This window comes from Dasypus novemcinctus, chromosome X (genome assembly GCF_030445035.2).
Source record: "Dasypus novemcinctus isolate mDasNov1 chromosome X, mDasNov1.1.hap2, whole genome shotgun sequence".
In the NCBI taxonomy this organism is placed as follows: Eukaryota; Metazoa; Chordata; class Mammalia; order Cingulata; family Dasypodidae; genus Dasypus; species Dasypus novemcinctus.
Genome location: NC_080704.1, coordinates 162,355,353 through 162,370,199, shown reverse-complemented (window position 1 = coordinate 162,370,199; position 14,847 = coordinate 162,355,353). Strand labels below are relative to the sequence as shown.

The 14,847-nt window shown below is 40.4% G+C and overlaps 2 pseudogenes; one reads left to right on the top strand and one right to left on the bottom strand.

Annotated features, from left to right (window-relative positions):
• Positions 1–6,133: 6,133 nt before the first annotated feature.
• LOC101439740 (disabled homolog 2 pseudogene) lies at positions 6,134–7,798 on the bottom strand (annotated as a pseudogene).
• A 951-nt stretch (positions 7,799–8,749) lies between these two features.
• LOC101441048 (tetraspanin-13 pseudogene) lies at positions 8,750–10,089 on the top strand (annotated as a pseudogene).
• The last annotated feature ends 4,758 nt before the right edge of the window (positions 10,090–14,847 follow it).

The window sequence follows — 14,847 nt, the reverse complement described above, 5'->3', positions numbered from 1 at the left end:
GACTTTTCCTGAAACTGAGTTTACATTTCATCTCTGTACAACCTCAGCCCCATAAGGGGTAGTTGTCATACATTGTTTCAGCAAAGAAATAGAACCTTTATTTCATTCCCAACTAAAATCTTACATGAAACAATAATACCTAAAACAAATACGAACCCTGCTCCTTGATTGATGGAGGGGGAAGACTTGAGGAACACAGCTGAAAAACCAACCACCAGTCTATGAAAGTGCCTGAAACACTCTAACTCAGATGGGTAGAACTTTGCTCCACTGGCTAGACAAGTGTGAGGTCATATTTCCTAGTAAGGTCAGTAGTCTCTCTGCAAAGAGGTTCACAATTCCCCTCAAAATCAATCTATCTTCATTTTTTTTTCATAGACTGCTATTTAAAGTTGAAATGAAAGTTATTTTAGGGAAGCGGACTTGGCCCAATGGATAGGGTATCTGTCTACCACATGGGAGGTCCGCGGTTCAAACCCCAGGCCTCCTTGACCCATGTGGATCTGGCCTATGCACAGTGCTGATGCACGCAAGGAGTGCCCTGCCACACTGGGGTGTCCCCCACATAGGGGAGCCCCACGCGCAAGGAGTGCGCCCCATAAGGAGAGCTGCCCAGCGCGAAAGAAAGTGCAGCCTGCCCAAGAATGGTGCCTGACACAAGAAGAAGAAACAAGAGGTTCCCAGTGCCGCTGATAAGGATAGAAGCAGTCACAGAAGAACACACAGCGAATGGACACAGAGAGCAGACAACTGGGGGGGAAGGGAAGAGAAATAAATAAAATAAATAAATAAAATAAATGAAAGTTTTTTTCATGCTTAGCTTGTGGAATCAGGCTCATTTCTTTGAAGTTACCCTATACACATATAGAAGAAAATCAGTCAGGAACTCCTAGTTTATTTTATTTGCATTTTTAAAACTACATCCATCTCCATTCCCTGACAAAGCTTGTGAGATCTCATTCCCAATCAGATTCCTATGAATTCCCCAGAGATGTGTGTTGTATATATTTAAACATTTGTGTGTAAACATAGACATATTTTATGCCTTAATTTACATTTTAATGATTGTATTTGATCAACTCTGAGACTCAGTGGATCATAAAATGCCCTGTCACTTAACATAGCAGGAGGAATCACTGATAAAAGATGATACAGGGAAGCGAATATGGCTAAGTGATTGGGTTTCTGCCTACCATATGGGAGATTCAATCCCTGGGGTCTCCCGGTAAAGGCGTGTCCATGTGGTTAACCAGTGCCCACACAGCAAGCTAAATGCCCAGGCGGCGAGCCAAGTGCCTGTGCAGTGAATCAGTGCCTGTGCACATGAGTCACACAGCAAGAGATGATGCAACAAAAGAGAGATGAAGGGGAGAGTCAAGGCGAGGTACAACAGAAACCAGGAACTGAGGTGGTGCAAGTGACAAGGAACCTCTCTCCACATCAGAGGTCCCCAGAATCAAATCCCAGTGAATCCTAAAGGAGAAAAAATAGAAGGCAAGACAAAAAGAGACAATGAGACAGAAGATTGCACAGTGAATGGTCACACACAACAAAAACAGTAGAGTGGGGGGGGAGGGGAAAAAAAGATAAAAAGCTTTATCATCAGTGAGAATCTAGAAAGAAATAAGGTGTACTCAGAAAGCTTTGGTATGTAAACCATTCTGGCAAACTGCCTAAAAAGAGCTCTGAAAAAGATAACGTTAATCTCCAAGAAACAATTTGTTGTGACTTACATTCTGATTCTAAATAAATATACCTCCACTCCTGAAATGGTTCTAAATTCATAACCTGTGGTATAAGAAGAGTTCTTCATAGGTATTAAAAGCTCACATTCAAGTGTAGCAAGTTTATAAAACTTGTGGCAAGTAGGAAATAGGTTATAAAAGACACAAAAGCTGTGACAATGCAATCCAGAACTTTAACTTTCAAAGGAATCTAAATTTCAAGTAAACTCAGGAAAGTTCCAACTTAAAAAAAAACTGAAACCGGGAGGTGCAGTTAATGTTGGGGTTTAAGATATATTTAGGGGATTTGAATCTCTGGACTGACAATGTGATAGCCAGATCCTGAGCCTCAACAGACTCCAGCACGTACAATCTGATTTATTGGACTTACCACACTCAGCTAAGATGGAGTTGAAGAAGGACAACCACCACACCATGGAGCCTAGAGTGATTACAACTGAAAATGGGAGGATTGCATCCAGCATCCAGGTGGAATCTGACCCTCCTCTTGACATAGAGGTCCAATGGACACAACCAATCCAATGTCCACATAGAAGAGGTGGCATTGGAATGGGAAAAGTGGACATAGTGGACGAAGGGTATGGGGAAAGGCAGGAAGAGATGAGAGGTGGAGGCGTCTTTGGGACATGGAGCTGCCCTGGATGGTACTTCAGAGGGAATCACCGGACATTGTAAATCCTCACAGGGCCCACTGGATGGAATGGAGGAGAGTATGGGCTATGATGTGAACCAATGTATATGAGGTGCAGAGGTGCCCAAAGATGTACTTACCAAATCCAATGGATGTGTCATGATGATGGGAACGAGTGTTGTTGGGGGGGGGAGAGGGGGGGTGGGGGGATGGGGTTGAATGGGACCTCACATATATATTTTTAATGTAATATTATTACAAAGTCAATAAAAAATAAAAAAATTTAAAAAAAAAACATTGTAAGTGAAAAAAAGACAAGATACATTTTAAGTATTTATGATGTAAATATGATTTTCTTGCTTTTCATCTATTGTCTAAAAACTTCCCTGTGGTGCAAATGAAAAGGGCAGAGTGAACACAGTATACTGTTACTAACCTGACCCTTAAGGTTTGTTAATTTGCCATGTCTAACCTAATAAATGAATGCTGGATCTCAAAACTGGCTTAAAGGAGAACAGTGGGTCACTTCCCTGCAGAGTTCATTTCCTAAATCATTTTTGGCAAACACAGTATTACATTATCCTGAATGTTTGAACTTTGAGCACATCTCAACATAAAAACTGACTTGAAAATCAAACTGGTTTAATTTAGAGAGCAATTTCTTAGAAAGCAGCTGATTTATATGTGATTAATCACCAAATGGTTTCTAAGAGAAGCACATTAAAACATGTTATACATATCTGAATGTTACAAATTTTACTATCGTAAACATGTTTTTACAACATTGCTATAGTCAATAACGCAAGGTGTTGGTGGTAGGGTGATGTGTGGGACTCCTGAATGATGTTATGCATGTTTATTTTGTAAGTTCACATCTTTTACTATACACTTATTGTTTACATATGTTCATGTATGAATGTTATACTTGAATAAAATTATATATATAAAAAATAGTGCTGTATTAATTTAACTAGTTTTTCAGACTATATTATGCCAGACAGAGGGCTTAAATTAAAGCTACAAATGCTAGTGTTAAAAAGCAAGGATGACAAACGCAGAATATAGGAAGTTGTAGAAGACAAATGTTTTACCAATACATAAATTGCAAGGAAAAAATAGGGAAAAGTGGCAAAACCTCAATCAAGAAGGTAGAATGAGAAACTCCAGGGCTCCATTCTCCACACTCTCTCCCCAGGCTCTGAACAAGCAGCAAGAACTGGCAGAAACATCTTTCTGAAAGCTCTTGAAAATGCTCTTTAGAACTGTGCTAACAAAAGGACTGAAAATGAACTGAGACATTTTCCACATTTATGAGGAGAAAAAATATTATAGACGTTAGATTTTTAGGTGACAACAACAAATATTTGTTATATCGCTTTTTGCCACTTATCTACCTACTAACTATGAGATTTTGGCTTGAAGAAAATTTCCCAGTTACTTGAAAAAGGGCTAGTATGACCCCAAATAAGCACCTAATATGTTTGGCACAATCACATTTAGCTTTGTGATGGGTTACTCTTCAGAATACAGTCCTTCAGTGCTGAGTTGACTTCAGTTACTTGTCAACATTAACTGCTCTACTAGAATTTCAGCTCAAGAGGATGACAATCCATTCCTTATAATGGGAAAAGGTGGTGTCCATTTGCAATTCTAATTACTGAGAAGGCAGAAAGGCTCCAGATCTGCGAATCCTTAAGAGTTTTTTTTCCCCTAGAACCCTATAGCACCTGAAAGGGAGGTAAGGTAGTACGAGCTCAGGGGCTGTGATGGTTAGGCTATTGTATCAACTCCGCCAGGTAATAGTTTCCAGTTGTTTGGTCAAGCAAGCACTGGGCTAACTGTAATACAAAGGCATTTATGAACTTTAATCACCATTGACTTTACTTCAGTGGTAAATCATTGATAGCTGGTTATAATTACATCAGTCAGGAAGATTGCCATCATAAGAGTGACGCTTAACCCAAACAGTTGAATGCCTTAAAAGGGGAAGTGATTCCAGCATTGGGAGAGAATTTCCCAGCTCATCTTTGGACAGCCCACATCTCCCAGAACACGTCAAGAACCTTCACTGGACTCTCATTGCAGCCCCTGGTTGCAGCCTGCCTGTGGAACCTGGACTTGTGCATCCCCACGGCTGCATGAGAGACTCATAGAATCGCATAATATTGACAGATATCTCTTGTTGATTCTGTTACCCTAGAGAACCCTGACTAATACAGGAACAAAGTTGACTGAAAAGAGAATCAACTACTATAGAACTATTGTGACTAGTAATGGAAGAAATTGTAGCATTGATGTGGAGAAAGTGGCCACGGTAGTTGCTGAGGGCAGGGAGAGGGAAAAAGATATGTGATGTGGGGGCATTTTCGGGACTTGGAATTGTCCTAAATGATATTGCAGGGACACATGCTGGACATTATATATCCTGCCATAACACACTGAATGGCCTGGGGGAGAGTGTAAACTACAATGTAAACTAATATCTATGCAGTGCAGCAGTGCATCAAAACGTATTCACTAAATGCAATGAATGTGCCACAATGATGAAAGACGTTGTTGATGGGGAGGAGTAGGGGGGTTGGGTGTGGGGTATATGGGAACCTCATATTTTTTTTTTAAAGATTTATTTATTTAATTTCCCCCCCCTCCCCTGGTTGTCTGTTCTTGGTGTCTATTTGCTGCGTCTTGTTTCTTTGTCCGCTTCTGTTGTCATCAGCGGCACGGGAAGTGTGGGCGGCGCCATTCCTGGGCAGGCTGCACTTTCTTTTCACGCTGGGCAGCTTTCCTCACGGGCGCACTCCTTGCGCGTGGGGCTCCCCCACGCGGGGGACACCCTTGCGTGGCATGGCACTCCTTGCGCGCATCAGCACTGCACATGGCCAGCTCCACACGGGTCAAGGAGGCCCGGGGTTTGAACCGCGGACCTCCCATATGATAGAAGGACGCCCTAACCACTGGGCCAAAGTCCGTTTCCCCTTATATTTTTTAATGTAACATTTTTTGTGATCTATGCATCTTCAATAAGTACACTTAAAAAAGAAAGAAAGAAAGAACACATGGATAGAGGAAAACAAACAAACAAAAAGAGAATCACAGGGCAAGGAGAGAAGAGGCACTAGCTTTTCCCTCATTTGCACGAGGTAGCAAGACAGTGCAAAAAGGACACAGTTTGCACTGGGGAGAAAACTGAGCTTTAGAAAGAGAAGTCAAGTGTGTTAAGATTCCAAAGTGCCTAAAGAGAAGTTAGACTTGCTTCAAGTTTTACTTTAAAAATTCTCTGTGATGGTCTGAAGCAAGATTTCTTTTAAAATGTACTTTGTTCTATTACAGTCTTTAGGTTTTATACTCTGTAACAGAACCCCAAACAACTTTGAATGAAAATGATTTGAAAATTTATTCAAAACAGTATGATCTGAGGTGTTTGTGGTTGTGGTGATTAGATCTGCCAATTAGCGGGTACGTGGTGGAGTGTTCCAGAAGGTTCTAGGGACACAATAGGCAAGGGTTCAAGTAGGGAAACTACTTCATTTACATTGAAACTAGAGACCTCATCTTCTTAATTTAAGCCATTGACTCAGTTTAGTTTTAACCTACACAGAAAGTGAAAGGAATTTTACAAGTGGAAGAGGCTGCAAGAAAATAAGGCAAAGCTGGAACAAGGGCAGAGGACAGGACACAACTGGCTATTAGCTTGGTCCTTGACTACTACAACAACCAACCTTCTGGTTCCTCTGGATCATCAGCATACCAAGTTCAGTTATGCAAATGGATTTCAAAAAGGATCCTTACATACATCCGGAGCTGTGGGTTAAGGAGACATAGGGGCTTGTGGTGATGAACTGAAAGACCCTTTAGAGAAAGGGCTCTCAAAATGCATTGCTGGCAGATTTGGTAACTGGTGGGTCACATTGTATGGGTGCTGGCTTTGGTTGTTCATTGATCTTGCTCAATAGTTGATTAGCATCAAAAAGTCATCATGGTCTGCGTTATCTTGAGGAATGCCAATTTTGCTGTGAAAATGATTGGAGAAGGCACCAGAAGTCCCAGAGGAAGTCTGCTTTCCCTTCCTTACAGGTAAAAAAGGTGGCTGCCACAGTTGGAAGTCCTTAAACATTTCTTTCATTACTTAACTTCTTTATCCTCCAGTGGGTCTAAAGCAGTGAAGGCATCATTGCAGCTGTCCTGTGCAGCAGCAGTTCTGGGAGGTGGCTGAGGAGGAGCCATCAGGAGAGAGGAGAGCATAGAAGAGGACTGGGTTGACACAGCAGAAGATTGAAAAATATTGCTCTGGAAAGGATTCCTCAAGGAGGTCATTGATGGCCAATCATTAGCTTCCACATATGCTAAAGCACCCCAAGCAGGAAGGGCTGGAGGGGAATTTGAGGCTGCAAAGGATGAATGCTGGTTCCAACCTGAAACAGGTAGGCTCAGGTCAAAAATGAGTAGCTGACCAAATCCTGAAGGCTTACCACCCATAATAGTTACTGGGACCTTTGAAGGGGGTTGATTGAAGACCAAAGATGGTGTGTGTTTGGGGGGGGTCCATGGTCCTGCCTGAGGAGATGTGACTGGTATACCACCTAGACCCATAAGAGGCCCACTGGAGCAGAAACACTTGTTTTGAGGAGATCCAAAGAGTTGGTCTGTTGGGTCGCAGACTGTCATGTAAGTGACATCTGACCTAGAGATTCTGAGACGGGAGGAGCAAAGAGGTCTGAAGGAAGCAAGGCTGGAGATGTCGGATTACTTAAGTTAGGAGGTTTAGACACGTCCCCAAATAAATCCATCTGGTTAACACCCAATTTCAATTTGTTACCTTGGTCATCAAGACTCAAGAGGCTCTCATTCCCATTCTCTACTGTTTCATTGGCTTCCTCAGTCTTTTCCTTTTCTTCTTCCTTTTTCTTTACTTATAGATTACTTGAAAAATGTCCTTAAGATCAACATTAATGGTTCAGCCTGTTGCCCTGTTTCTATGGCAAAAAACCCAGTGTTGGCTTTCTTCTCCACGTGCATAACCAAATGCCCGTTTGTCTGTCACATCATGGACAATGAAAGAAATTTTATTTACCAGATGTTCATATTCTATTACCCCAGTTTTCTCATCAATTAATTTTATCCCAGAAAATGAAATGTGGACCCAGAGGTTTTGTTTGTGTTGTCTTTGAGACTGAGCAGCTGCCACCATTCCCTTTAGTTTCATCATAGAATCTTGGCTCATTTTATCCCCTCTTGTATCTAGCACCTCATCAACACCAATTAATTTGGCCTTGTATTTCACACCATCACCCTTGAACCCAGCAAGGAGATATTCATCTGTCTTTTCAGAGCCTTTCTTTTTTTCCTTCTTTGATGATGCTTTTTGTGGGGCTTGTAGGTTAGTCTGACCATTGGGTGTACTCATCTCTACGTCATTTGACATGGAAAGAAGTCAGGCAGTAAACCCTGGTTCCAGCAGACACTGAGTAGTACCAGGCGATTTCCCTCTGAGAAGTCTCTAATTAACATAACATACAGACACTTACTAGGTAGCGCCTCTGCATTACGAGCGTGATTTTCCCATCTCCAGACCCTCCAGGCTCCAGCCTGGAATCAACTCTTCTGAAATTCTGTAGTCCAGTAGAACACTGTACAGCATCCATGGAAAACAGGAAGAAGATGGTAAATTAGGGTAATTACCAGTGAATTGCTCTCTCCTGGCAGGCAGATACAATGTATCTTTTACTAACAAAATGGAATGCAACTAGAAACCAATAACAGAGGGAGAAATGGAAAATTTACAAATATGTGGAAATTAAAACAACATACTCTTACTAACCAATGGGTTAAAGAGGACATCAGAAGTGAAATTAGGAAATACATTGAGGCAAGTGAAAATGAAAATACAGCATATCAAAACTTATAGGACACACCAAAGGCAGTAGAGTCAAATTTATAATTCTAAATGTTTTCATTTAAAAAGAAGAAAGATTTCAAATCAGAGACTTAATCTCAAAACTGGAAGAACTGGAATACGAAGAGCCAACTAAACACAATGCAAGCAGATGGAAGGAAATAACAAAGATTAAAATGGAGATGAATGAAATAGAGAATTTTTAAAAATAGAAAAAACAAAACCAAAAGCTGGTTCTTTGGAAAGGTCAATAAAATTGACAAACCTTAGCTAAACTGGTGAAGAAAAAAAGAGAGGACACAAATGACTAAAATCAGAAATGTAAAGGGGAATATTACTAACAACTCCACTGAAATAAAAAGGACTATAAGGGAAGTGGATGTGGATCAAGTGATAGGATTTCCACCTACAATATGGGAGGACCCAGGATTAATCCCTGGGGCCTCCTGGTAAAAAAAGAAAAAGAAAAAGCATGCCTGCATGGGGAGCCAGTGCCCGCATGGCAGAACTGACTACCTGGACAGCAAGCCAAAGCCAAGTGCCTGCACAGTGAGCCAGTGCCCGCACAAGTGAGTCACACAGCAAGATGATGATGCAACAAAAGAGAGACTAAGGGGAAAGTCAAGGCGAGGCACGGCAGAAACTAGGAACTGAAGTGGCGCAAGTGACAGGGAACCTCTCTCCACATCAGAAGTCCCCAGGATCAAATCCCTGTGAATCCTAGAGGAGAAAAATGAGAGGACAAAAAGAGAAATAGATACAGAAGATCACACAGCAAATTGACACAGCAAAAAACAATAACAACAACAAAAAAAAACAGCAGGGCAGGGGGAGGGGGAGGAGAGAGGAAGGGGGAGGGGGGAAAGGACTATAAGGGAATATTATGAACAAATGTATGCCAACAAATTAGATAGCCTACATGAAATGGACACATTCCTAGAAACAGACAAGCTACTTACATTCACTCAAGAAGAAAAAGAAGATCTCAACAAACCAATAACAGATAAAGAGACTGAATCAGTACTCAAACACCTTCCAGCCAGGTCCCAGGAGCTGAGTGCTATGCACTGCACACTGCTGCCAAAGCCGTTATTGTTAGCCCGCAACTACCACCCGTGGCCACACTCCTGCCTGCCCAGGGCAGGTCCTAAGGCCAGGACAAAAGGACTGCCTGGGAGGATCCCCCAGGAGCTGAATTTACCTGCAGCTGCCGAGATGGTTTTCAGAGACTTTGTGTGTTCCAAGACTGCCTGTGTGTCCTCAACCTGCTCTACACATTGGGTAGCCTGTTGCTAATTTGAATTGCTACAATAGGACATCGGCTTCAGGCTGATTTCCATTCTCTGGGTGGCTGGCATGGTCATTGAAGCGGGCATCTTCTTGTTCTTGATTGCATTAGTGGGGCTAATTAGAGTCATAAAACGTCATCAGGTGCTGCTATTTTTTTTTACATGATTATTCTCTTCCTTTTATTTATTGTTCAGTTTTCTGTATCTTGTGCTTGTTTAGCCCTGAAGCAGTAGCAACAGGATCAGCTTCTTGAAGTTGGATGGAATAATACAGCAAGTGCTCGAAATGACATACAGAGAAATTTAAACTGCTGTGGGTTCCAAGTTTTAACCCGTCTGGCTAGCTGTGCACAAAGTGGCCACCTGTGTTTACCCCGTGCTCGGATAATAGGAGAATATGCAGGAGAGGTTTTGAGATGTGTTGGTAGCATTGGTCTCTTATTTAGTTTTACAGAGATTATGGGCATTTAATTGACCTGCAGATATAGGAACCAGAAAGATCCTCATGCTAATCTCAGTGCATTCCTTTGAGAAAACAAGGAACATCTTTCATATTCTGATCAGGTTCATTTTCTCTAACCTTAAGTTAAACTATTTTGCCTGTTTTTAAAAATAGTATAAAATTAATTTTGATTGTGGAATTATAACTTCCATTCATATGTTTCTCTAATATTTTCTTTTCCATTGCTAAATGTTTTTTTGAAACTTGTGGTCTCCCCTAAATCTCGGTAGTGCCTGTAATCTACTGTATACACAGTGTTTGACACTGTCCACTGTGGCCTTTCATAGCATTTGTATCAACACAAAAACTTTGTATGGCACTATTGTGCTGATCATATCACGAATATAAATATACAAATCTGACTGGAATAATTGTATGTAGCACTGTGCTGTGTAGGTAGTTCTGACAGGGTAAAGAGTTGAGATTTATTAAAAGCAGAACGTAAGAGAATGTATTATGTTGAGTTCAGTACGGGAAATACAGGTTCCCATTTTTTTTCTTTTTAGGAAAGATGTATTATAGTGAAAATTGTTACTATCAAGTGGAAATTTAGCTCTAGTAGCCTAAAGGATTACATTCATGTATTCTAGAAATAGCAAGATTTTTAGGAAAGTGTTGGTTTAGTTTATGGACTTTTACAGATAAGTGCAAAGGAGATGTGGTTGAACATGAAATGTTCTAATGTGTAACATTTAATATCAGCATTCAAAATTAAATGTATTTAGGTAATTTAGAAAGCATACCTATATAATCATGATTATTCTTTTACAATAATTTGAAGTCCAGAAGATAACATATTTAAATGAGTTACTATTAATGTGTTGGATGATGGAGCAAAAAGATATTTGATTATCTGAAATATCTTTTTCATGAAATTTCTCAGTATTGTAACAGGAACTTCTCAAATCAAAATATATTTGAATATGCTTTCCCCATAATTTGAAATTGATATAGTATTGTGGTCCTGGATATTATATTAAGAATAATTAAGGGATAGAAACCTTATAAGAACAACAACAAAAAACCTTCCAAGAATTCATAGGAGAATTCTACCAAACATTCCAATAAGAACTAACACCTATACTGCTCAAAGTCTTCCAAAAAATGGTAAAGAAGGAAACACTCCCTAATTCATTCTACAAGGCCAACATCACCCTCATAACAAAGCCAGATAAAGATAACACAGGGAACAAAAATAACAGACCAATATCCATTACGAATATAGATGCAAAAATCTTCAACAAAATAGTAGCAAACCAAATCCAACAGCATATTAAAGAATTACACATAATGATCAAGTAGGATCTATCCCAGGTATGCAATGGTGGATCAACATAAGAAAATCAAATAATGTGGAACATCTCATTAGCAGAATGAAGGGGAAAAGACACATGATCATCTCAATTGATGGGGAAAAGGCAATTGACAAAACTCAGCACTTTTTCTTGATAAAAACATTTGGAACACAAGGAATAGAAGGAAACTTCCTCAACATGATAAAAGGCATGTGTGAGAAACCCACAGTTAAAATCATACTCAATGGTACAAGACTGACAACATTCCCTCTAAGATTCAGAACACGACAAAGATACCCACTGTCACCAATGTTATTTAATATTGAACTGGAAGAAGTAGCTTGAGCAATTAGGCAAGAGAAAGAAATGAAATCCATCCAAATGGGAAAGAAAGAAGTAATACTGTCCCTATTTGCAGATGACAAGATCCTGTGTAGAGAAAATCCTGAGAAATCCACAAGAAAACTACTAGAACTTGTAAATTAATTCAGTAATATGTCAGAGTACAAGATCAACAACCAGGAATCAGTATTGTTTCTACACACAAGCAGTGAACAACTCAAAGAAGAAATCAAGGAAAAAATCCATTTATAATAGCAAGTAAAAGAATAAATACCTAAGAATAAATCTAACCAAGGGTGTAAAGGATTTATATACAGAAAACTACATGACACTGTTGAAAGAAATGAAAGAAGACTTAAATAAATGGAAAGACATTTTGTGTTCATGGATTGGAAGATATCAATTCTAACCAAAGCAATTTAAAGATTCAATGCAATCCCAATCAAAATTCTACCAACCTCCTATGCAGAAATGAAAAAGCCAATCATCAAATTTATATGGATACAATGTAACCTATGGTCCATGCACTGTGGCAGTGCTCCAGGTTGTATTCACCAAATGCAATGAATGTGTTTACTGATGAAAAGGAATGTTGATGTGGGAAGAGCAGGGGTGGGGGTGGGAAGTGGGGTATATGGGAACCTCTTAGGTTTTTTAATGTAATATTTTCTGTGATCTATTTATCTTCAAAAATGAAAGACAATGGGGAAGCAGACATGGCTCAACTGATAGAACATCCACCTACCATGTGGAGGGTCCAGAGCTCGATCCCCAAGGCCTCCTGACCGATGTGGTAAGCTGGCCCATGAGCAGTGCTGCTGCATGCAAGGAGTGCCATGCCACACAGGGGCACCCCCGCGTAGGGGTGCCCCACGCACAAGCAGTGTGCCCCTCAAAAAGAGCCACACCACGTGAAAAAAGCACAGCCCACCCAGGAGTAGTGCTACACACATGGAGCGCTGACCCAGCAAGATGACGCAACAAAATAGAGATGCACTTTCCCAGTGGTGCCTGCTAATGTAAGTGGATGCAGAAGAACACACAGCAAATGGACAGAGAGAGCAGACAACAGGGGGGAGGGGAGAGAAATAAATAAAATAAATCTTTAAAAAATGAAAGACAATTAAAAAAACTTATATGGAAAGGTAAGAGGTCCTAAATTGCCAAGCCGTTTTGAAAAAGAAAAATTATGTTGGAAAACTCACACTTGCCAATCTTAAATCTCATTACAAACTGTTGTAAATAAAAGAGTATGGTACTGGCACAAAGACTGACAAATAGAGTAACAGAATCAAATTGAGAGTTTGGAAATCGACCCTCACATTGATTATTAACTGATTATTGACAAGGGTGCCAAGTCCACTCAACGTGGAAAGAATAGTCAACAAAAGGTGCTGGTAAAATTGGATACCCTTATGGACCCATACCTCACAACATATACAAATCAACTCAGAATTGATCATAGACCTAAATATAAGCACCAGAACTATAAATCTCAGGAAGGGTTACAGGTTTAAGGTATTTGAAGGGGGTCATCTGGCACAAGGTGCACCTGGGACAGTTTTCTAGGGATTGTGTGAGTGCTCATCTTGTCATAGTGTGTTCTATCAGTGGGTGGAGACCCATATGCTGAGTGGGAAGGTGTTGTATCCTCATCCTAGGGAGGCCTGATGTTCTCAGAGAGGAGGGTGTCTCTTGAGAGCATGGGTGACTCCCAATGGGGGAGAATAGACTAGTATGTCAAGCCCTCAGCATTGTTGCAAGTATCTATGAATCTTGCCCTTCAAGCAGTGAAGCTTGGTTGTCACTGTGAGCTCTGAGGGGAGGGGGAGAGAGGAATAGAATAGATGGAAGAGGGGGTAACTGGGGGGCAATGGAAGTGTTCCACAGATCATGCCATGCAATGATGGATATAGGACATGTTAAATTTCACCAAAAATCACAAAAAATGTGAATCAAAATGTAAACCATAATATAACCAAAAATTTATAAAAGTATTGAGTCCAAATATAAACCATAATGTAAGCCATAATGGAACCATGATTAATAGCCATGATTCAGTATCTGTACATTAGTTGTAGCAAATGTAATATCCACATGTAAAAAAGATCATTGCTGGGGAAGGGGGAAAAGGGTTTGATGTTGTGCATGTATGAGTCCCCTATAATCTATATGTGACTTTTCTGTGACCTAAAACTTTTTTGGAGACATAATAAATTTTTAAAAAAATCAGGATGTAGAAGAAATGGAAGACATTACCATGGACTGTATATACAGGGCAACACCTATTACAGTGATGAAAGACAGAATGTCAAAAAAAAGTTTTATGATGTTTTTCATTTTTTAATACCCCAATCAACTTTTACCTTAGTTTTTCTAAATTATTATATATTCTATTTCTAATCCTTAATCCTGCCATTACTATTTCATTTTTCTACTAATTGAATTTGGCAATATATTAGGCTTCAGTATTGAAGAAGTTTTGGATCACAGAGGGGTTCAACTATGGCAGGGGAGGAGCACTGGTGTGGGGTGTCAATGATGGGGGATGCATGGGTGGGAGGGAGTTCTCCAGTGAATGCATATAGGGTATATAGATATATTCATATGTTCATTAGGTATTGTCATAGTGGGTAGTGTTACACAGGTCAATTGAGGGAGCTCTGTCACATTCCCCAAATGGAACAGCAACAATCCCCCAAGTTCAAGGGCAAAGACCAGTGAAGAAGGATGGTCCAATGATGGCCCCTTGATACTGATGACTACGCTTATAAGCCTGTGTGCTTGAAATTTCAACTAGGCCTAGGGATGCAGGGTGCCTAAGAGTTACCTCCTAAGAGCTTCTATGTTGCTCAAATGTGGCCACTCTCTAAGCCAAACTCAGAACGTAAATGCATTACCTTCCCCCCTAGTGTGGGGCATGACTCCCGGGGATGAGCCTCCCTGGTGCCAAGGGATTACTACCAATCACCAGCTGGTGATGCAACTAGAAAAAGACCTTGAATAAAAGGGGGAAATGGTAAAGGCAAGTGAGTTTATATGGCTGAGAGACTTCAAAATGAGTCAGGAGGTCATCAGAACGGTCGTGCTTACACATGTCTCAGCAGAATCGCAGAGACAGCCAAAGTAGTTACAACCCCAGGTAGAGGT